The 24,182-nt window shown below is 37.3% G+C and overlaps 2 long non-coding RNA genes across 5 annotated transcripts; one reads left to right on the top strand and one right to left on the bottom strand.

Moving 5' to 3' along the window:
* Window positions 1-3,655: 3,655 nt before the first annotated feature.
* LOC141366056 (uncharacterized) lies at window positions 3,656-10,141 on the bottom strand. Its single transcript, XR_012371010.1, has 3 exons — window positions 9,428-10,141; window positions 6,805-7,153; window positions 3,656-6,699 (listed from the first exon to the last, which is right to left on the bottom strand). It is a non-coding gene; the product is annotated as an uncharacterized lncRNA (long non-coding RNA).
* Window positions 10,142-13,514: 3,373 nt separating this feature from the next.
* On the top strand, window positions 13,515-16,999 carry LOC141366054 (uncharacterized). Of its 4 annotated transcripts, none has more exons than XR_012371008.1 (7): window positions 13,515-13,728; window positions 14,466-14,534; window positions 14,842-14,994; window positions 15,475-15,554; window positions 15,818-16,057; window positions 16,155-16,270; window positions 16,381-16,999. It is a non-coding gene; the product is annotated as an uncharacterized lncRNA (long non-coding RNA). The 4 variants fall into 4 exon arrangements; XR_012371009.1 differs by lacking the exon at window positions 13,515-13,728 and adding an exon at window positions 13,798-14,154; XR_012371006.1 differs by lacking the exon at window positions 13,515-13,728 and having other exon boundaries at window positions 13,798-14,534.
* The last annotated feature ends 7,183 nt before the right edge of the window (window positions 17,000-24,182 follow it).

The raw sequence follows: 24,182 nt of genomic DNA, 5'->3' as shown, positions 1-24,182 counted from the left end.
AGGTAATAAAAACATAACGGTTCATTATGAAAGGTCTTTATACACCCCTGATCATGTGGTTTTGTATAATATTTTGCATTTGTGTCAAGAGATCCTTCTGAAAATTACACACTGCACCTTTAACATGTTAAGATGCATTAAAGAAGCCAAGCTTTGTAATAATATTAAAATTAAAGAATTAGTCAATTTTCTTAAAAAAAATCCAGATAATTTACTCACCACCGTGTCATCCAAAATGTTGATGTCTTTCTTTGTTCAGTCGAGAAGAAATTATGTTTTTTGAGGAAAACATTGCAGGATTTTTCTCATTTGAATGCACTTTAATAGACACCAAAAATTAATACTTAACTCAACACTTAACAGTTTTTTCAACGGAGTTTAAAAGGACTATAAACGATCCCAAACGAGGCATAAGGGTCTTATCTAGCAAAACGATTGTCATTTTTGACAATAAAAATAACAAATATACTCTTTTAAAGCACAACTTCTCGTCTAGATCCGGTCGTGATGCGCCAGCGTGACCTCAATATGTCATGACGTCAAGAGGTCACAGAAGACGAACGCGAAACTCCGCCTCAGTGTTTACAAGTGTTTTGAAAGAGGACCGTTCCTACGTTGTTGTATGTCAAGTGATACTAATTAATGTCTTTGTGTCAGTTTATTGTTTACAATGGTCCGCAAATGTGCGTTTTATATATGTAACACGTGACCCCCCTACGTCACAACACATTTACGTTAGGTCGCGCTGGACCGGATCTAGACGAAACGTTGTGGTTTAAAAGAGCATATTTTTATTTTTCTTGTAAAAAATGACAATCGTTTCGCTAGATAAGACACTTATGCCTCGTTTGGGATCGTTTATAGTCCTTTGAAACTCCGTTGAAAAAAACTGTTAAGTGTTGAGTTAAGTATTAATTGTTGGTGTCTATTAAAGTGCATTAAAATTAGAAAAATTCTGCAATGTTTTCCTCAATAAACATAATTTCTTCTTGACTGAACAAAGAAAGACATCAACATTTTGAATGACATGGTGGTGAGTAAATTATCTGCATTTTTTTTAAGAAAATGGACTAATCCTTTAAGGCTATTAATATAATATGCTTTGGCGGGTGACTTAGTATGGGCAACCTGGTGCCCGCGGGCACCATGTTTAAGACCCAACCCTGCTTCGGCACACCTGCCTCTACTTCTTAGGTAGCCATGACAAGCTTGATTAACAGGTCCAGGTGTGTTTGATCAAGGTTTAATGTGAACTCTTCTGGAAAGTCTTAAGTAACAGGGTTGATGTAAACTAAGGTGCATATCTGCTTAAATCTGTTCTGTAACGGGAAGCTGTAGTTCTTCCACAGAAAACACAAAAAGGAAGGATAGAGAGAATGCTTCTTATAAGAGTCTTAATCTGTTCCCATATAAAGCTCTTACTTGGTTTTATATTTCTTTTCCTCTGACCCCAGAACACTTTTTCCTTCTAGTTGCTCATATGATACTTTCTCCTCCTCTTGTAGTATAATAATCTTCCACATGGAGGCAGTGGCTTCCCAAGTTGTTTTTCAGGTTTAACCACTCATCCCACACATACAATATATGATCATGGATCTAAAATGTTGGTGGGTAACTTGGGTGCAGTATGATCAAGACTACCCGTGTACTAAATATTTTGTCATCCTACATGAGAAACAAAACAAATTCTTACACATCCGTACATACACCATAGCACATTACAGAAACATTACGCAACGGCATTTGCCTCAGCCTTCCTTGGCAGTCTCATCACATCTGATGCTGCCATAGCAAACATGCTTTCCTGGAAGTCCAACCTCCTCCACCCAACAGCTCTCTCCCTCTTTCTCTCTCTGTGTCTGGTCTGTCTAACACACACACCTTCATCCAAAGTCCCTCCATGACGTTGTACTTTAACACGCTGACACACTTTAGGTCATTTCCTACGTTTGGCGGACCCACTGCGATGTCTGGATTTAATATGTAGCCCGGCGGTCCACCCAGCTCTGTGAGCGTGAGGGGATCTGTTGTTGTATATGAGTCACTGTGATAGTTATGAGATCACAGTCTGACCACAGTATACAGACGTGGGTTCGGGGAGGCTCACACATTGGTTTGTTGTGTTTGTGTTAAGTTTGTCAGTGGGGAGTGTACTGCTGATGTTACTCATAATAAAACAACTCGTCTCGTGTGCTGCTTCAAATGATGGTTAAAATCACTTTATTAGCAATGTTTTTTTGCTATTTATTTAGCATTATTTTATATTCCTGCACTGTAAAAAAATTTAGCTGCCTTAAAATTTTCAGGTGAATCATTTCAGAAGTCGTTTTAGCTTACTATTATTTATCTTGACTAGAGATGGGTTATTATAACTTATAAAATATAGTTGAATTATAAAAAATAAAGTTGAATTAGCTTCAGTTTTTTTGCTTTATTTTTATAATTTATAGCAACTCCGCACTAATCAAGAAAGTTTAATTGTAATATCAAGTTGATTAAACTTAAAAATTTAAGTGCAACAAGGAATTTTTACAGTGTAGCCTTCACTCAAAAGGAGGCTCATCAGTTAAATGTATATATATATATATATGGTATAATGTGGTATATTTCCACATAAAATTATTACATTTGCTCAACATAAAAAAGTGTTTAGTTGCATCCAACAAACATGATTTGATACAAATATTTGATAGATTAACATATGAAGACTTTGGTTTCAAAACGCGATAAACGCCATTTTAAAAAAATTGTTACCGCCTAAATCATTATTGCAGTGGTTCTCAAACTTTTTCAGCGTGCGGCCCCCTTTGTGTACGGCACATTCCTTCGTGGCCCCTCCAAAAAAAATTTATGGCAAAAAACTGTTCTAAAACTCAATTTTAATTAAACAAAACGTATTGAATTATACAAAGTAGTGCTGTTGGTTAGTATACTTTTTTTTTTAGGTTTATTGGACAGAATTCATGATAAATTAATTATTTTATAAAATGTCATAAAACTGGGGCCCCCCTGGCACCATCTCGCGGCCCCAGTTTGAGAACCACTGCATTATTGTATCAGGGCTGCGTTCCCCGAAACCTTCTTAGCTCTACGTCGTTCTTAAGTCGTACCTTAAGCTGTACCTTATCGTTAATACGTGTTTCCCGAAACGTTCTTAGTTACGTATACCTTCTGTAAGTCATTCGTTCGGAAGGTTGGTCTGGAGCACTCTTAGCTATACCTTATCCCACATGACTCCACTAGGGGCCATCACTGTGATAAAAGCTTACATTGCAGTCTATAAAACTAAATATTGGTAAAAAAAAAGTCGCAATACACAATTAGGCAAATATTTTTTTTGTATTTAAAGAATAAAACATTCACATAATTAGACATCATTACACTGATGGTTGTTAGATTTTTCATTGTTTCCCAAAGGAACATCAGCTTCGAACTATTTAATGCTACAGACTTAAGAAACTATTTAAAAAAATATTTTGGGTGGAGCAGTTGGTAAAAATATGGCAGTTATACCGCGAATTTCACTATTTCATATGTGCATTTCATATCCGTTAAATCTTTAGTCTACCCGGCTAGTATTTTAGCTGCAAATAAATAAATCAGGTAAAAATCGCATGCCACAAGTGTAACGACTCGATAGAGAGGAGGAAGCAAGTGCAGGCAATCAGAAAAGGTTTATTGAAGATGATGGTAAATACAATGATAAACTGAAATAATGACTGAGTCCAGAATGTTGGCAATGGTGATCGAAAGTCTACGGTGGCGTGAGAAGTGCTGGATGGTGAAGTCGGTGGTGAGTGTGATGATGGCCAATGGATGAAACCAGGAACGGACCGGAACACTCACACGAAGACGACAACACGAAACACTAATCCAAACACACGAACACGGGAGACGGTAATCCAAACTGAGTGGCAGTAACATGAATGAGGATCTGACAACAGGGAGAGAGATGAGTGAGTATTTGTAGCAGAGTGAAGATGAGGATCAGCTGGAGTGAGTCAATCAACAAACAGGTGACAACACTTAATCAAACGAGCACATGGAGACTACGTGAGTACAAACACAAAACATGACACGGAGGAAACAGTGGATTTCCTACCTTGACAGTACCCCCTCCCCTAGGACGTCACCTGACGTTCCCAGCCGGCTTTACCTGTAGATTGTAATCATCAATAAGGCGGTGATCCAGTATGTTCCGAGCAGGAACCCACCTTCTCTCCTCCGGACCGCAACCTTCCCAATCCACCAAGTACTGAAATCCGCGTCCCCTCCGTCTAGAGTCCAGAATACGGTTAACCGAATACGTGGTCTCCCCATTAACGATACAAGGCGGGGGGGAACCGGAGCAGGCGGATTAAGACGGGAAAAAATCACTGGTTTAATTTTGGACACATGGAACACGGGATGAACCCTCCTGTACGCTGGTGGAAGGCTAAGACGCACTGTTACCGGATTAATGATTTTGGTAACAGAAAACAGGCCAATAAATTTGGGAGCAAGCTTATTCGAAACGGAACGCATCGGAATATTCTGGGTTGAAAGCCACACTCTGCGAGCTCTGGTCCAGGTGCGGTGACACCTCTGGACTAGTGCGTGTGCGGAGGGAACCGACACCTCGGATTCAGTACTGACAAAATTAGGTGGTTGGTACCCTAAGCTACACTTAAATGGAGACATGCCCGTAGATGACACTGGCAGGGAATTGTGTGCGTACTCCACAATTGAGAGATGTTGACACCAAGACGAAGGATTGTTGGAAGCCAAGCATCGCAACACCCTTTCGACATCCTGATTGGCTCGCTCGGTTTGACCATTGCTCTGGGGATGGAACCCGGACGAAAGACTAACAGTCGCTCCTAACAATTTACAAAACTCTCGCCAAAATTTGGACACAAATTGGGGACCCCTGTCAGAAACCACGTCTGTCGGAAGGCCATGTATACGGAAGACGTGTTTCCTTGGCTGATGGCAATTTGGGCAAGGGAATGAAATGAGTCGCCTTCGATTACCCCTTCTAAGGCAGTCAAAACCTTAGATTCGACCTCCCATCTGAGCGCGGAGATAATGATGGTCTCCGGTAAAATGGCTCGGGAGTAGCAGTACGATCGGAACGCTCAAAAAGACGGGATAAAGCATCGGGTTTGATGTTTTTGGAACCCGGCCGTAAGACAGTGTAAAATCGAAACGACCGAAAAACAATGCCCACCGAGCCTGCCTGGAGTTAAGTCTTTTGGCGGTTCTAATGTATTCGAGATTCTTATGGTCCGTCCATACAATGAAAGGTACACCCGACCCTTCAAGCCAGTGACGCCATTCTTCCAGTGCCAGTTTGACGGCCAACAACTCTCGATTGCCAATGTCATAATTAACTTCCGCAGGAGATAAACGGTGAGAATAATACGCGCAAGGATGCACCTTTCCGTCTGAGGATGCACGCTGGGATAACACTGCTCCTACCCCCACCTCTGACGCGTCGACCTCCACTACGAATTGACGTGAGCGATCAGGGGTGACAAGAATGGGAGCTGAAACAAAGCAGATTGTCAGTTTGGCAAACGCAGCCTCAGCTGCGTCTGACCACCTGAACGTCAAACTAGGGGAGGTCAAAGCGGTCAGAGGCGCGGCTAGTTGGCTGAAATTGCGAATGAAACGCCGATAAAAATTGGCGAACCCCAGAAATCTCTGCAGGGCCTTGCGAGACTCTGGGGATGGCCAATCTACCACAGCCTTAACCTTCTCAGGATCCATGCGAACACCCTCAGTCGAAATGATGTGTCCTAGAAAAGAAACAGACTGTGCATGAAAAACGCATTTCTCCGCCTTAACAAACAATCCATTCTCTAGCAACCGCAGAAGCACTCGTCGTACGTGTTGCACGTGTTCCTGGAGAGACGAAGAAAAAATCAATATGTCATCCAGGTAAACATATATGAACTGATCGACAAGTCATTAACGAGTGCTTGGAAGACTGCCGGCGAGTTGGATAGACCGAAAGGCATCACGCAGTACTCAAAATGGCCTCTAGGGGTTTTAAATGCAGTCTTCCATTCGTCCCCCTCCCTAATACGGACCAAATGATATGCATTACGTAAGTACAATTTGGTGAAAAAGGACGCTCCCTGCAACCTCTCAAAAGCTGAAGACATAAGCGGCAAAGGATAGGTATTCTTTACCGTTATGTTGCTCAACCCTCGGTAGTCAATACAAGGTCGCAAGGATCCGTCGTTCTTTCCCACAAAAAAGAACCCCGCTGGAGAAGAGGAAGGGCGGATGAACCCCGTTGCTAGAGAACTGGATATATATTTCTCCATGGCCGCCGTCTCTGGAATAGACAAGGAATATAACTTGCCCTTAGGCGGAGAGGTACCTGGTAATAACTCTATCGCACAGTCATAGGGACGATGAGGAGAAAGAGAATCAACCGAGACTTACTGAACACCTCCTTCAGGTCGTGGTACTCCGCGGGCACGTTAGCCAAATCCACTGCTTCCCCCTGAAACACAGACTCAGAAACATTAACACCAGCAGACAAAAGACAAGACAAATGACACTCCTCGCTCCAGCTAACCACAGATCCGAGACGCCAATCGATCCTGGGGTTGTGTTTATGGAGCCAAGTGTGACCGAGAACAATGGGAGTCTGAGGTGAGTCCGTGATGAAAAATGAAATCTCCTCCGTATGGTTACCAGATGTGACTAGGGAAACAGGAATAGTGGTCTGAGGGATGACTGGCAACCTGTGTCCATCTGCAAAAGGTGCAATGGGGTGTTTGAGAGGTGTGAGAGGGATGTTGAGCTTACTCGCAAAGTTGACGTCCATGAAACTACCCTCGGCCCCAGAGTCCACCAAAGTGTGCTGATCCAGTGCGTGGGTGGACCACCGTAGTCTCACCGGAAGGAGTGTCGATGTAGATGAGGTCTTCCTGGCAGAGATCCCACCCGATAGTAGCCTCAGATTTACTATCGGGCTTGAACTTTTACTGGACAGCGCTGGATGTGATGTTCTTGGCTGCCACAGTATAAACACAATCCCAGGGATCTCCGCCTGATCCTCTCCTCCCGGGAGAGCCGAGCTCGCCCCACCTGCATGGGTTCAAGATCTCCAGGTGGGCTGACCGCAACCTCTGACTGCAGACGCTGAACCTCCGACCTCCGAGACAATCAACAAACAGGTGACAACACTTAATCAAACGAGCACATGGAGACTACGTGAGTACAAACACAAACACAAAACATGACACGGAGGAAACAGTGGATTTCCTACCGTGACAACAAGAGCACATTCATCACATAATCATAATTGTTGATTTTTTTAATTATGATTAAATTCGACTTTGCGTCAACTTTGAGGCAACTGCATTCAAAATAAACTGCTCCACTTGATTACTGCTTGTATAGTCGTAAGGTCAACAAATTTTTCACAGAAAAACGAATCAAAGCTAAAATCTAAAGCAATCATAATATATATTTTATATGTTATATTTGAGGTAGACAGGCAGGCTCCATAAATGAGTCCATTAAGCTTTATCCGCATTGTAAAAACGCTGCTTGTGCATACAGTGTCCAAGCACAATAAACGCGTGAACTAATGAACAACTATCTGTTTTTATATATTTTAAGTGTAATGCCAAGCCAGGTGACTTTCACGACCCACCTTTTTCCCCTGTGCAGCACTTATTGGGAACCCCTAAATTATCCTTTAAAGTGAAGGCATAGCGGATGTATTGGAGCAGTTTATGCAGGATACGTTTGGAAATGAAGTTACGGGTTTGATATAAAATAAAATATACAAGGTTGAATTTAGTTGTTTGCAATTTGAAATATTTTTACAAGATATTCCTCATAAATGTAACTTGAACTATTTCTGAAATGTTTCTTTAATAAAGAACACCGCTATCTTATAAAGCAGCAAAACCTATTACATAAAGTGAATAATTGATTGTCGAGCAATCGATATCAACCTATTCAGCACCATCGCCATGGACAGCATCTGGTAACGTCATACGTAAGAAAGTATACCTTAAGAATCCCGCTAAGGTACAGTTCGGGAAACACGCCTAAAAAAGGTATACCTGTAATTAAGGTTTAACTTAAGAGTCTTCGTAGTGCGCTAAGAGACAACGTTATCAGGAAACGCAGCCCAGGTCAGTATTAAAAAGTTAATTCTTAATTTTACGCAAAATCCAATATCTGCCGTGTTATTCTCTCATCTTTTCTCCATTTTTTTCACAAACCACGACAAACGGCACTCCTTCTTCTCTGCAGAATGCAATCAAGCCGCTCAACCAATCTCAGTGCACCATTCCATGCATTGTAAACAATAATGAAACTTGTCACGTCAATTTATTGCATTTTGTATGAAAAAAAATCTGTTTTTATAATAAATCTTTGAAATTATGGATTTGAATTTTTTATGTTATTATAACCTAAAGATGCTATGTGAAAGTTTGTAACAGAAAATAGTGGTTTTCATCTTGTCACTTTCTTGGTATAGAAAACACGTTTTTACCCAAATTTGTCAAAATGGATTTATTGCGTTTTGGAACCAAACTCCTTTTATATTTTTATGTTTATGTTAAACAATTTCAACTTGTTTTTATATATGTCAAGTCAAAACTTAAAATAGTAGGTCGAATTGACTTTTATAACCAAATTGTTTCCTCTACATGCTGCATTTTTACAGCGTATATTAATGTAATATTTTTACGTGGGAATTTGTCACGTAATTAAAATGCATTCAACTGATAAGATTTTTTTGAGTGTTTCATACAAGGAAGTAGATTTGGTTTTTCCACAGAAGGGCCTTTCCTTTTCTTAAGCTTGATTTAACTTGCCATGTTTTATAAGTCTGGCTAGTTACATATTTATAACCTTTTGGCTGTATGTATTCATATTTCTGCATTAATAAAACACTTTGATGGTGAACCTGATCAACCTACACTGTTAAAAGAATTAAGTGATGTAACTTATTAAGTCCATTTGAATTTGCTTTAGTCAACTTTATTTGAAAAGTTACAACTCATCACTAGTCAATACAGTTGAAATGACTTGTAAATCCAAGTTGACTAAACTTAAAAATTAAAGTGCAAAAATAATTTTTATGTTATAATGGTAAATAGCACTGATGAAGCAAATCTAATTTTATTTATAGAGCACTTTTTTTTAAAACAACAAGTATTTACCAAAGTGCTGTACATACAGAATAAACATCACAAAACATTTAAGAACTAAAGTAAAATATCAAGCAATAAAAAACACAACATAGATAATAAAAGTCGAAATAAAAGTAAAAGTAAAAATCTAAAAAAAGCTAGTCACATCTGACAGTCACATCTGCTGATTGATGTGTTATAATTAGGGGACTTATCAAGATATTAATATGAATTAATGAGAGGATCTTGTATATGAAGTTAACTCGACTCACATGAGATGCATTCCAGTGTCACATGGCAGATGCTTTGTAAGGAAGAACAGTCAGTCTTGAGCCCAATGGTCCGCTTCCACTGATCTTTATTAAATTATTTGCACCGCAGCAGTCACATAATACACTTTTGACCAGTGAACTATTAAATCCATGATTCGGTGTTTGGCAAGCATGTTGGTTGTGTAAGATTTATAGCAATTGAAATATTGCTCACTTTGGAATTTATTATAAATTACAGTCATGCAATAATCTAAGAGGGAATTTGGTTTAACTTGTGCATGTATTGTTTTGATGCTTTTTTGTCCAGAACTTCTTTGCACTTTTTGCAATTAAATGTTATTGATGATCATAGATCAATTGTTATTTGCATCTTAATTTTCACATTTGTGAAGTCGTTCGAGAATTCTGGACTACACTCTAAAAAGTGAAAGTTGGATCTAAAAATGGGTAAGACTTAAAAATGTGAGCTTTTTCAATCTAATGTCTTACTTAAAGGGGACATATCATGAAAATCTGACTTTTTCCATGTTTAAGTGCTATAATTGGGTTCCCAGTGCTTCGATCAACCTAGAAAATGTGAAAAAGATCAACCCAGTAACTTAGTTTTGGTAAACCATTCTCTTCAAGCATGTGAAAAGAAGATCATTATAATTTGTCTCCCCTTGTGATGTCAGAAGGGGATTTTATTTTAATAATACCACCCCTTAATCTGCACTATCCATCCCTGGCACTGCCATTTAGTGCAGAGCAAGAGAAAAAAATTGAGTTTTAATTTCAACAAACCACCATCATGGCAATCAGTGTTAGCATTTCATCAGCTCATTTGCATTTAAAGGGACACATCCAAAAACGGCACATTTTGCTCACACCTACAAAGGGTCAATTTTAATATGCTAAAATAAATTATCTGTATGGTATTTTGAGCTAAAACTTCACACTCTGGGAACACGAAAGATTTATTTGACATCTTAAAAAGTCTTGTGAAATGCCCCCTTTAAATTTTGTAGGTGTTACGAACTGAAGTACATTAATCCAACTTTTACTTTTCACAGAGTATGCATTTCAGGCAAGGTAAATCTGTATTCTTCACATAATAATATCCAACAAATGTAGTATCATAAAGCATCTGACATTAAATATTTTACTCAGGCCTGTAATAAAAAGTAAATGACAAATGCAGATGTTGCAAGATTTAATCTCCCATGATAAAGGACATTGTTAACTATGGGCTCAGATCCAAAACATGCAGAACTGTAATAGTTTCAATAGGGATTGAATATCAAAATTTGCACTTGAACTGTAATTGTTACTTTTAGGAATGACCTCTGACGTCTAAAATAGTCAGTAATTGCCAACATGTGATGAAGGTCAATGTTTTATTACAGGCTTATAAATATTACAGCTATAGTAGGCTACTACACAACTGCATCTGCTCTCTTTATATATACACTTTAAAAAAGGATGTGGTCGTTTTAACATATATTTTGTGTTGTGCCATTTAACACATTGTGTGTCATTTTGTGTTGATTTTGTATTCAAGGGACAACACAACTGTCATTATTATTTACTGTATTTTTATAATAAGTGAGACATTTCAATAGAAGTCAATTACATACTAAAAATGCTGGATTATTTTCAACCCAGCGTTGGGTCAAAAAGGGACAAACCCAAGCTGTTGGGTTGTAATTTAACCTATGCTGGGTTGTTATAACCCATCATTGGGTCAAATTAACATTATCGGGCTGGGTTTGTCCCTTTTTGACCCGATACTGGTCTGAAAATAACCCTGCATTGTTTAGAGTGTATTTTATGACTATCTTTATTATCTAGCAAATACTGGTGTGATGATAGAGAGCTAAACAAATCATTGATTTATGTTGTTATGAACGTCTTATAAACTACTGATATGTTAAAATTAATATAAAGTTTATCAGGGCTGTTATAAACTGTTCAAATCCTTGTATCTAAAGGCTAAATTGATGCTGATCTGATGAATATTAGCATTTGTGTGAATTAGCCTTTACTGAATTGATGCCAATGTGCAAGACACTAAACAGATAAATACAGATAGCAGTGAGCTGGGTACTGAATCACAAGACATTGCAACACAAAGCTGCACTTTGACTCTGTAAAAGCATTATTGAGGGTGTGACTGTTCATCTTTCATACCACCCTTTCAATGGTCACCGACTACCTACTCATGAAACCGCACAGCCCTGACAAATTTACTGTATTTACTGCAATTCACTCCACATGGTACGCAATCATCTCTTTAGACAGAGATGAAAATCCAGTTTTTGCCGTTATTATGTTGCCATATTATTAAGTCATTTATTTTTTCTATGTAATGGGCTGGGTTAAGATTTTCCGTAACTTTCAGTGATTCACATGCCACACCGTCAACACAATATTATTATTTTTTTTAACTAATTACACACTCTAAAAAAAAAAGGTTCCTTGAGGTTCTATATAGAACCGTGGGGTTCTATACTTGGCCAGTAGAACCTTTTACCAAAAAACGGGTTCCATATAGAACCCTTGGAAGGCAAAGAACCATTTTTATTAAAATGGTTCTATAATTCACGTTTTGTGACTGAAGTGTAAACTAAAGATTACACAATAATTGCAGACCTACACAACTCATTTACAAACCTACACAACTCATTCACAAACCTTTTTGTGTCAATAGGTTGTGGTCAAATAAAGAGAGAGTCAACAAATAGGCTACTAATATTTAGTGTACACTGTAAAAAATCCAACTAATGAAATGTTGGATGGGCAAAAATATATAAGTTAAACCAATTTTTTTGTTTGAGCTAGTTGAGAAGAGCTGTGTTTAAAATATTAAATGAATGGTTATTTTCAAATCCAGTCAAAATTCAGAATGGCTAGTGTTGACTGAACTAATTAAGACCAATCAGGTAAGTATGTGGACTTATGACAGCTATGTTTCCTGACAACAAAATGCTCATAATATTACTGTTATTTGGTCACAAAATGTAATTGTAAGAGTTGTTCAGGCGTGAATGTATGTGCTTAAAGTTTAAATATGAGGTCGGTTAATAAAGATGGCGTCTATTTAAAAATGTGCTCGGACACTTTCGGACGTAGATGAGCTCCATATGAGCTCCAGAAAATCACAGACACTTAAGCGCTCACACCCCGCCCAGCGCAGCCTCTCCTCGGCAAGCCCATGATCAGACTGCTGGCTCTGATATTTCTGTGGAGTTTAAACATGTGATTTAATTCATTTTGATTTCTCATACTTAACAATGAAAGGGTTATGTTTTAAATAATCTTTTAGGATTGCACTTAATTGATATTGCTGTTGAGTGATGTTTCATATCTTTTACATTTGTTATAACCGGACTGCATGCGAATTTGAACTTCAGAGCTGAAGAAGCGGGTGGAGAAATAGTCCCAATATCATAACAATCTTAAATAAAACTTCTAAATATGCCCGTGTGTGTACCCGTGTGCGCGCGCGCTTGCGCGCGACCCGCTCACGCGCGCGTGTGTATGTACAGTATGTGCGTGAGTTTTTAACTTAAAATGTCTTAACTTAACTCGGAAGGATCTGAATCACAGGTCATTTCATCTGAGATCATTCCGCATGTAACAGCCGGAATCACTCACTGTTTCCCACAACGACATCATCAGCCGTTTCCTCAAGGTCACGTCAGGTAAGTGGTTGTAAATAAATGTTAATTTTAGACTATATTAATTGGCAAAGACGCAAATACTCGACGTTTTTGTAAACATATAAGGTATATAAAGGTGTGTTATGTTATGTGACAGACTTAAAGTGTGTGTTACGTTATGTGTCCGAGTTAAAGTGGAGCTATTTTAGTTAAGATAATACCGGACAGGGTTTAGGACTCCGTCTTAATTATAATTGGGACATTTTTACAAACAAACCTTATAAAATACAATACTAGTGTGCATTTTGAGACAAAACAATATAGCACTCATATGTTAACAGATGTCAGTATTTTAGTCAGTGATAAGTCCTGTCCGAGAAAACCGCCCAATAGTGTTTAATTCAATTACGTGTGATGTCTGAGGGAAACTTGGCAATTTTAGGATATAAAATCTTTCACCGTCAAGCTTTATTATATTAAACATGTTATTTATGTATGTGTGTGTGTTTATATTCCTCTGTTTATTAAACCAGAGCGGTGATGATGTGGAGAGGCAGAGACCACCACCATACGCGAAGATGAGCCTCGAGGCTTGACAGTTATTTTTTCAAATTGGAGTTCGGACTCCGGACCGTCATTTCTGCTTGTTTGTACCCTGAGGTAAGTAAACTTTCTACATTTTTGAAACGATATTACTGAAATATTTAGTATAATTAGTTAATATTTATTTTGTTAGAGTAGGGTTGTGCTAAATAGTGATACTAGAAGCTACATTTATAATATTTACCTCAGTTAAAAAATACTGCTGGTAACGTTAAAGCACTGACGGGCTTCGTCAACCGTCAGTTATAAAAGCTCTGTTAAATACATTTTGTTCCTGGTTTTAATGAATTACGTTACAGTCCTGCTTTATTTCTTTGTCATTTTCAATTAAATTGCCAAGCACAATAAGACAGCTGTGTTGTAAGGAGACGAAATTCGAGACAGGGGTGTTATTTCAATGAAGCGCGTGGTCAAAGGAACCGGGTGGAAGACGGTGGAAGGGAAATTATATGTAAATGTTTGTCGCAGTTTTACACATATTCCGTGAGTATTTTTCGCTTGTTCACGAGTGTTTTATCAGGGTTGGAGCTAAACCTTGAAGGAAAGTGGAAACTGCTGGCCACAGTTAAGAACTTTCTGCTGGTCTGTATTATAAATGCACGATTGCAGTGCAGACTTCGTATCCGCAATAAGTCTATACATGCATGTTTTCTGTGATGCACACAATTAATTAATGTGATGGTAGCTGTTAAGACACTTACATTTAACATTCAAATGTTTTAAAAACCAAACGTGTTCAGGTTTTTATGTGTATTTGGTTTGTGAAGTGTAATTTTTTTTCCTCTCCCTCACAGATAACCATGGTTAATAAATGGTCAGACACGTCACTGGCTTTAAAATATAAACCCCATTGATGCAAAAAGGTAAGGTGCTTAAAAGGACCTTGTAAGACTTTGTCACTAATGTTCATTAAAGAGAAAATAAAAATAAATCTGTGTTTTGTAGCTTTAATGATAATTCTTACTGTATGTATTTCATTTAGAATTTAGCATTAAAGACTGTAAAGTGTTTGAGGATTTAATTTAAATTCTGTATATTTCACACTATTTTTTTATTGAACATTGTGTTTTGAAAAATACATCACTAGTCAATTGCAACCTCAAGTTAATGTAGACTTTAAGGAACTTGTTTGTCTGAAAGTGGATATATATAAAGATTTTTTGTTTTAAGATGCTGCATGGAATGACAATGTGGTTTGGAACAGACTTGGTGAAGAACATGGAAACATCTCTTAATAAAATGGCCCCAAACATCATCAGGAGTGCAAAAGAAGGAAGTAAAAACATCTCTACGCCAATCTCATTGGAGAGGAAACCACAGAAAGTGCTTGTTCTTTGTCCAGTGTAAAGTAGCCTTATTTGCATAGTCAATGTAAAGGTTCTAGCACCTATAAATTGTATAAGTGAAAATATGAAAATAATGTTAGTATAAACTTTTTCCTTGCCATTGAAGAGTAAACTTGTTAATTAAGAGATGCTGGCTGAGAAAGAGTTAAAGTTTACCCACAAATTAAAATTGCCGTCACTTTCTTCAGCAGAACACAACAGAAGAAATTTTGAAAAAGTATGGGAATCGAACAACAATGGTGCCCATTGACCTGCATTGGTTTTGTGTCCATTAAATTGCTAGCAGAGTTGTTCGGTTACAGACATTCTTCAAAATCTTTTTGTGTTAGTGTTCTGCTGAAGAAAGAAAGCTGTGAATGTTTGAAATAACGAGTGAGTGAATGAGTTTTCTTTTTTGAGTAAAATGTCCCTGTAATTGATATCTGTACCTAATGTACAATAATTTGTATCTTTGTAGGTCTGGTGAGGAATGCTGCACTTATGTTATTGCAAGCATTATTTCAAGAAAATCCCAGCTTCCTTTACTGTGTAAATAGTGTAAGTATAGTCTTCTGTAATTTAGTTAGCATTTGAGGCACTTTATTTAAAGTAACATTCAATGCAAATATAAAACTATTACTCTGTTTACCCTTAAATAGCATACAGCTCTACATCAATTATTATGAGTCTTGTTGGTTCGTGAGTGTCGCTTGCCTAGTTGTCATACTTTATTTGTGTTATTATGGGATAATTTTAAGTCTATTTGATGGCTTCTGTTAATTGGTAAAAAGCACTTAAAAGGTGAAATGTTTGTTTTACAGGAACCCAAAGGTCCCACACCAACCATAGTGTTCAACGGCTCTCCTGATCTTTTCAAATCTGAATGTATCAACTTTATAATGGACAATGTGAACTTAATATGTGGAAGACATTGACATCACAGGCTGTGGAATGACTGTGTCACAGGTCGGAGAAGCGGACCGCCCCTGTCGCGGATCACGCTCCTCCTAGTTCCACCTCAAGGAGGTCCCAAAGCACCCCAATGACCAGACAAACCAGAGGTAAGTAAAATATAGAAATAGAAACTTTATTTAAATTATTTAAAACTGAAGTGGGGAATGGGAAAGGGAATCTAAAAATCTCGCTTCTCGCCCTCAGGGGGAGTATTACGGGGCCAGGGACGTTGGAGGGGTTTCCACGTGACTCCAGCTGGAACACCGCTACAGAGCGTATCTGGGTGGGTTGGGCACACAAGGGTCCAAGACCCTCCTAAGGTGAGTACGGACGACAAGGACACAGCACAACACTTCAAGAAAGCTTTGTGTATTTCCGTTTCAAGAGGTTCTTACTTGACTGTTGAACAGTGTTTCTTCTCTCTCCACAGCTCCTAGCCGTAACAGAACTACGTATTTCAGCACCCGAAGGACTAACAACCCAGCCGGCATCTGCAGCGTATATCCAACGCGATCAAACTTCACTCTGACAAGTAACTTCCTATACACAACCACGCCGTCCTTTCGCCCGGACCAGCCCCGCACTCTTTCCGCCCGCTACCTAGCGGTCGCCGGATCAGCAGAGCCTGCGGACTCTTCGGAGGCTGGTCTTCGTTGTGCTGCCCAAGGCGGAAGTTGACTCGCCCGAAAATCGTCCCTTCCAGTAACTTCTACCTTCTCTCTTTATATCCTCCTCCCAGGCGTGGCTCGCCCAACCATCGTTCGCCACGTCACTCACACAGCTGTGCCTTGTTTCAGCGAGTGCGGGGATTCCCGGGGAACCCTGAAGTGCCGGTGTCTGTACAAACCGGTCCGGGCGGAACCTCTTCACTCTCCTTTTGGTTCCGCCCCGCATAGTCACTCCGTGACAACTGTTTGCGTTTTTTTTTCTCCTCAATGTTCAATACCCTTTTGCCATTAAGCACACAGTGACTTTAATTTATAAAATATATGCTTAAGTTTTAATACCTGTACAAAACAAATGTACAATCAACTTGTGTAAATTGTCATTCTATTTAATAGATTGTTCATGAATTGTCTTTAAATGCATTGTGATTTCGGTAACACTTTACAATAAAGTTCATTAGTTAACATTAGTTAATGTATTAACTAACTTGAACAAACCATAAGCAATACATTTTTTACAGTATTTATTCATCTTTGTTAATGTTAGTTAATAAAAATTTAAGCTTTAATTGCTTGTTCATGTTAGTTCAGAGTGCATTAACTAATGTTAACAAGATTTTAATAAAGTAATTGTTGAAATTAACATTAACAAAGATTAATAAAGGCTGTATAAGTGCAGTTCATTATTAGTTCATGTTGACTAGTGTAGCTAACTAATGTTAACTAATGAACCTTATTGTAAAGTGTTACCGTGATTTCTTTTCATCATTTCAGACACATGTAAAAGTTACTAAAAATTAATACTGCATATACTGTACAGTATCTATGCGTAAGGGAAATAACTTAAACAAAATTTTTAATGTATAGTGTAATTAAGAGTTTAGCTGTTTAATACAGAGATGCAATTTATTTATATATATTATTTATATATAAACGTATGTATGTTTATTAAAAAGTGAAAATGCTTAATGGAAATAATTAAATAACTAAATGGTTGAATGTAATGAGACATTTTAAATGTAAACTAAAGTTTTGCTGTCTAATACAGAATAAAGAGATGTGATTTTAAGTAATTTTTATAGATTTATATTTCTGTATAATACAATTAATAAATAGTAAACTTTTATAATTTTCTAGATCGGTTATAATTTCTTATCAATAATAAATTACTCATAATAATAAAGAACCTTTAATGGTTCTAAATAGAACCATCTAACTTTGATTCAAAGAACCATTTGGGGTTCTTTTTAATGAACCCATTAAAGTGGTTCTATATTGAACCATTTAGGGGTTCCATATATGAAGCGGGTGATAGAACCATTTCTGGTTCGATATAGAACCATTTTTTTTAAGAGTGCAGGGATCTGACATACTGTAGCCAAAGCTACGATTATGCAATAGTGGACCATATGGTCTTATGTGTGAGAGAAATGCTCTATTGTTATTTACATCTGTTTTTCATTGACAATTTAGAAAGCTGGCATCATTTTAAAACATTTCTTTTAAAATCATACAGCAGTTGATGTTAAATGTCTACAGTCAAATACCAAAGTCGTATCTGCTGCTTGTTGAGCTTTTGGTTTCAAATGCATTGACCTAAACAGGGAGTTGGTCCTAACAGGTTCCACTCTTTTATAATGGCTTTTCTCTGTATTTTATAACACTGCTGCAGTGATTTAATGCCATTCATAGACCGGATCAGTGAGGTATGGACTGATGGTTTGGGCTCATTCCAATTCTTTCCAAAGGCTTTGTGTAGGCCAATCAAGTTTTTCCACACCACGTTTTGTATAATTGTTCTTTATAGACCTGCGTTATACACAAATACAAAAATACAAAAAAGCCCTTCCCCAAACAATGGCACACAATTACTTAGAATTTCCTTGTGTATACGGCATCCCATGTCATTTCCTACATTATGATTTATTTTCATTGTAATTAAGTGACCCATTTTAACCTTGAATTTAAAGGATTAGCGGATGGTCACACACACATCTACAGGCATAAAAGCTGTTTTTAAACACTCGATAGGTTCCCTAGCTCGTGAATCAGTCTGTTAATCCCAATCAGAAGTGATTATCCCTATGCCCTATTCCCTTCGAAGATCAGAGCTCTTGAATGTAAACTTTAAAAGGGGGTAGCGCAATAATTTCACATCATGTGCACGATTAAAATACATTTGGTGAATAAAGCAATAATTAACAATAATTTTCTCTTTATCTGAAGCGTCTGTTTACCCTTCCAAAGTGCCCTTAAAAGGTCTCAAAAACACCGTTTGGAACTCACCCAATATATTGTGTACAGGCACTGGTAAGGCTCACTATACACTCACCTAAAGGATTATTAGAAAAACAATACTAATACTGTGTTTGACCCCCTTTCGCCTTCAGAACTGCCTTAATTCTAAGTTGCATTGATTCAACAAGGTGCTTGATGTAGATTTGTGGGATGCACATCCAGGGCACGAAGCTCCCGTTCCACCACATCCCAAAGATGCTCTATTGGGTTGAGATCTGGTGACTGTGGGGTACTATTTTAGTACAGTGAACTTATTGTTCAAGAAACCAATTTGAAATGATTCAAGCTTTATGACATGGTGCAATATCCTGCTGGAAGTAGCCATCAGAGGATGGGTACATGGTGGTCATAAAGGGATGGACATGGTCAGAAACAATGCTCAGGTAAGCCGTGGCATTTAAACGATGCCCAGTTGGCACTATAAGTGGGCCTAAAGTGTGCCAAGAAAACATCCCCCACACCATTATATCACCACCATCAGCCTCCACAGTGGTAACAAGGCATGATGGATCCATGTTCTCATTCTGTTTACGCCAAATTCTGACTCTACCATCTGAATGTCTCAACAGAAATCGAGACTCGTCAGACCAGGCAACATTTTTCCAGTCTTCAACTGTCCAATTTTGGTGAACTCGTTCAAATTGTAGCCTCTTTTTCCTATTTGTAGTGGAGATGAGTGGTACCCGGTGGGGTCTTCTGCTGTTGTAGACCATCCGCCTTAAGGTTGTGCGTGTTGTGGCTTCACAAATGCTTTGCTGCATACCTTGGTTGTAACGAGTGGTTATTTTCAGTCAAAGTTGCTCTTCCATCAGCTTAAATCAGTCGGTCCATTCACCTCTGACCTCTAGCATCAACAAGGCATTTTCGCCCACAGGACTGCCGCACACTGGATGTTTTTCCCTTTCTTCGTAAACCCTAGAAATGGTTGTGTGTGAAAATCCCAGTAACTGAGCAGATTGTGAAATACTCAGACCAACCCGCCTGGCACCAATAACCATGCCACGCTCAAAATTGCTTAAATCACCTTTCATTTCCATTTTGACATTCAGTTTGGAGTTCAGGAGATTGTCTTGACCAGGACCACAACCCTAAATGCATTGAAGCTACTGCCATGTGATTGGTTGATTAGATAATTGCATTAATGAGAAATTGAACAGCTGTTCCTAATAATTCTTATTAGTGTACATTGGGACACTTGATAACTTATTACGTGTGACGTGACTATTAAAACACATTGAGCGACATCACCAATGATATTTATAAGGAGCACAGAAACACCTTTCTGACTTATAAAAAAAACTGGTTATAATATAAACACTTAATTATTCTGTTTTATGTAGTACTGACAAGAAAACAAAAACGCTCGTACCTCGTTAAGATTAAATGAAAATAGTATATATAAATATAAATATAGTTTTATTAACTTTTACTTTGCGCCAAAACAATAACAACACAAAAGACACTAAATATGAATAAAAGTGACAAGTTTACGATTCATGAGACCAAATACTGCTGGTTTGATCAACCCAAAAGAAATAAAATCAAAATTTTGACCATCAAACACACATACATCAGCTGGAAATTATAAGTGTCCTAGATCAGGCTGTGGTCAGCGGGGTGAGCGAACACTGACGCCCGCTGGCCATGTCTGGATCTCACTTACGAATCTTTTTAAGCAAATGTTAAAATAGGCGTTATCTTTACTAAATGACTGCAGATTTTAATATTATAAATATATATTCTCGGCTAAACTAATCCCAAAACTACACTTTGTGCAGTAGCTGCCGGTGACTTCGATGTATGTAGGCCGTCGTGTGTGTGGTTCGTAATTTCAAAATATTAGTTCTGCGCATTGAAGGGTTTATGATAAAAGAGACGCTCGCGTTTGCCAGATACTCTCATAATCTCATGTGTAATCAGAGTTTACTGTTAAGGGAGTGTCTTGCGTGTATTTTGTGAGCGTAAGCGTCTCTTTTATCATAAATGGTTTTGACGCGTCTGCAGCAGGCACTTATTTTGACAAAACACGTGATGCACATGGTTCACATGACGCAACAAACATATTTTGAAAACGCAAGCAACACACATGACCCTACGAACACTTATTTTGAATTCGCGCCCCTCGGATGAGCAGTCACCAACCACCACTGACTTTGTAACCAAGAAACGGTAATATTGAGAAACGGCTATTCCGTCTATTGAGTTATTATGACATTAATATATCACACGACTCAGAGAGCGTTATTGCTTTTATACAACAGTTCAATGGCACAAGTTTGAAAAAGAAAACTAGATAACAACAATGGAGTGCATTTGGCACCACAATGCGAGGTTAACCCCACAAAAGCAGGGCTAGGAGGTTTTCATAACCCTGGGTTAATTTCAGGGATAACCCCACTTCTAAATTACAAGTGTGAAAGGATCCTTAACCTATAGGGTTAAAAGCAGTGTTTAGAATGAAGATAATCCAGGGTTAAGCGCAGTGTGAAAAGCCCTAGAGTTAATATTTCCAGTTCTGGTTTGAATTAAAAAATTAAAACCAATAATCACAATTAAGTTGTGTTCTTCTTTAAGATTATCTAGTGTGACAACGTACCCGCCGATGGGGCAAATTGTCACAAGTGAACATTAGATTAGAGATAAGATATGAAAATGTAATGAATAAAACATATGTGCCCAACACTTCCTTCTTTCGTTTGGTATGAGATTTTTATCATGCTCAATATATGTTAGACGAAAAGTGTGACAACTTACCCGACTCTCCCCTACTATTAATAGGTGTGTTTAAGTAAAATGATTAATTTTTGTTTCATTCTGTCAACAAACCGATAACATTTCTGCTAAATTCTTAATAAATATTATGTTTTGATTTGCATAACTGAAAATGAAATGGGGAAAACATGATCAAAATAACAAAAAAAGATGCAGGGGCGGTTTCCCGGACCAGGATTAGCTTAATCCAGGACTAGGCCTTAGTTTAATTAGGAAATATAACTAGTTTTAAACAACATGCCTTACTAAAAACATTACCTGTGTGCATCTTGATGTAAAACAAAGGGCCCTGATGTATTTTAAGATCTGTAAGTGAAAGTTGTTTTCAGTTTGGAGAGCTCTTAAAAGTGTTTAAGTCTAGGACTAGTCTAATCCCTGTCCGGGAAACCGGCCCGCAGTGTTTTTGATCTTTAATACGTTCAAATTTATTTCTCTTCAACAATAATGTTTTTACATGTATTTTAGGAAAATTCAAAAATAGTTTTGGGAAAACCCAGATTTTTAGTGTGTGTTGTCATGCTCTCAGTCTTTTAAATTTGGTGTTGGGTGACATGTCACTCCCGAGGTTTGCTTTTGTTGAATTTAACAGACACTTAATGGACTGAAATGGTCACAATACATCTTGAAAAGATGATTAAAGTCAAAATTGGAGTTGCTCTCTTCATTTTTTCACAATGCACATGCCACGTCAAAAATGAGATAATGATTGTAACCGAATGCTCTCGACACACACTACATGCATCAAATATTTTTATGTCAAAAATAATGCACTTAATCCCACCCTCAGGCCTCTGAGAAATACCTGTTTTATCATCCATTTAGAGTCTGCTGAAAAATGCTAATTAACAAAAATCATTTCAGACGCAAAATTTTTTTTGCACGCTTCATATATATATATAGTGGGGTGATAGATTGGTTTCACAAATCCTCACAATAGCCCCCATAGGGGGACCACACAGGGTCCATGTCTTGTTCAGATTAACATGACCCAGATGTATACACAAAAGATAGTTCACACTGTTGTAGCTGCAAAAGGATTTGGGTAAAAAAACTGTACCTTAAAGGGATAGTTCACCCAAAAATGAAAATTCTGTCATCTTTTGCTCACTCTTATCTGGTTACAAACCTCTATAAATTTGTTTGTAACCAAACCGAAATCCCCATTAACTTCCATGATAGGAAAACAATACTAGGAAAGTGAATGGGTCTCATGATTGGTTTGGTTCAAACATTTTTCAAAATATCTTCCTTGTGTTCATCTGAACAAGGACATTTTTACAGGTTTGTAACAACATGAGGATGAGTAAATGATGACCGAATTTTCATTTTGATGTAAACTATTGCTTTAATACTAAAAATTATTAAAATTATTAAAATTATTTTGTAAATTCAAACGATACATAAAAACGTTTTTTTAAGTTGGATCAACTTAAAAATTACTTCAATTGGTAACACCTGAAAAAAAAAAAAAAAAAAAAAAATATATATATATATATATATATATATATATATATATATATATATATATATATATATATATATATATATATATATATATATATATATATATATATATATATATATATATAATAAGTTTTTTTATGTGTTACCAATTGAAGTTGCTCCAACTTTTACAGTGTAGGGTCCTAAATTATGCATGTATTATATTTACATTTACACTTTTTTCAGATGCTTTTATATAAAGAGATTTAGCGTTAATTACAAGCTATGTGTATATGTGTTCCCTGGGTGTTCCCAAACCCATGACCTTTTCCAATGCTAACGCGGTGCTACCAATTGAGCTACAGGAACACTATTTTTAAAGTAATAAATTACTCTGCAATTAATATGTAAAATATTTTAGAAAAAATAAATTCTCAAAAACTATGTAATGGAAAGCAGATTTGTTTAGACAAAGGTTTATCAGATGTAGAGTTCATCTGAAGGAAACAGTACAACTTCCTCCTATACCTGTTTTGCTCAAACGTTGGACGGAATCCCCATCATAAAATAAATGTGACACAGGGAAGTTGACAGAGTTAAAATATTTCTAGCTATATATTTCTTTGATAGTAACACAGATTGGATTTGGGTGCTGGTTCATTTACGTCACATTTATTCATTAGGCAGATGCTTTTATCCAAAATGACAGAGCATCTGTAGTTCAAAACTACCACTATTTTAAGTAGTATATTTAATATTATAATAAATTATACTTTGTTAATTATAACATTAAACTAAGATTTATTTATATTTTTTCCTTTAGTAAAGTAGCAAAGAGTAGGCTGCTAAGAAGCAATTTAACTCAAGGAGTGTTATAAAATGTTGTTTACTGTTATTTTATCGTAAATATTTTGTTTAACTCTTTAAAGTTTGATGTAAAACTTAATAATAGGTTAACCCATACAATGACAACATGTAACAACATCAGTAAACTTTGGGCTATCTTATGTAATGAGCAATAAATGTGGAAATAATCAAAGGCATTATTTTGTAT

Source organism: Misgurnus anguillicaudatus, chromosome 9 (genome assembly GCF_027580225.2).
Source record: "Misgurnus anguillicaudatus chromosome 9, ASM2758022v2, whole genome shotgun sequence".
Lineage (NCBI taxonomy): Eukaryota > Metazoa > Chordata > Actinopteri > Cypriniformes > Cobitidae > Misgurnus > Misgurnus anguillicaudatus.
The sequence above is the reverse complement of the archived record's forward strand: the minus strand, read 5'-3'. Positions and strand labels throughout refer to the sequence as shown.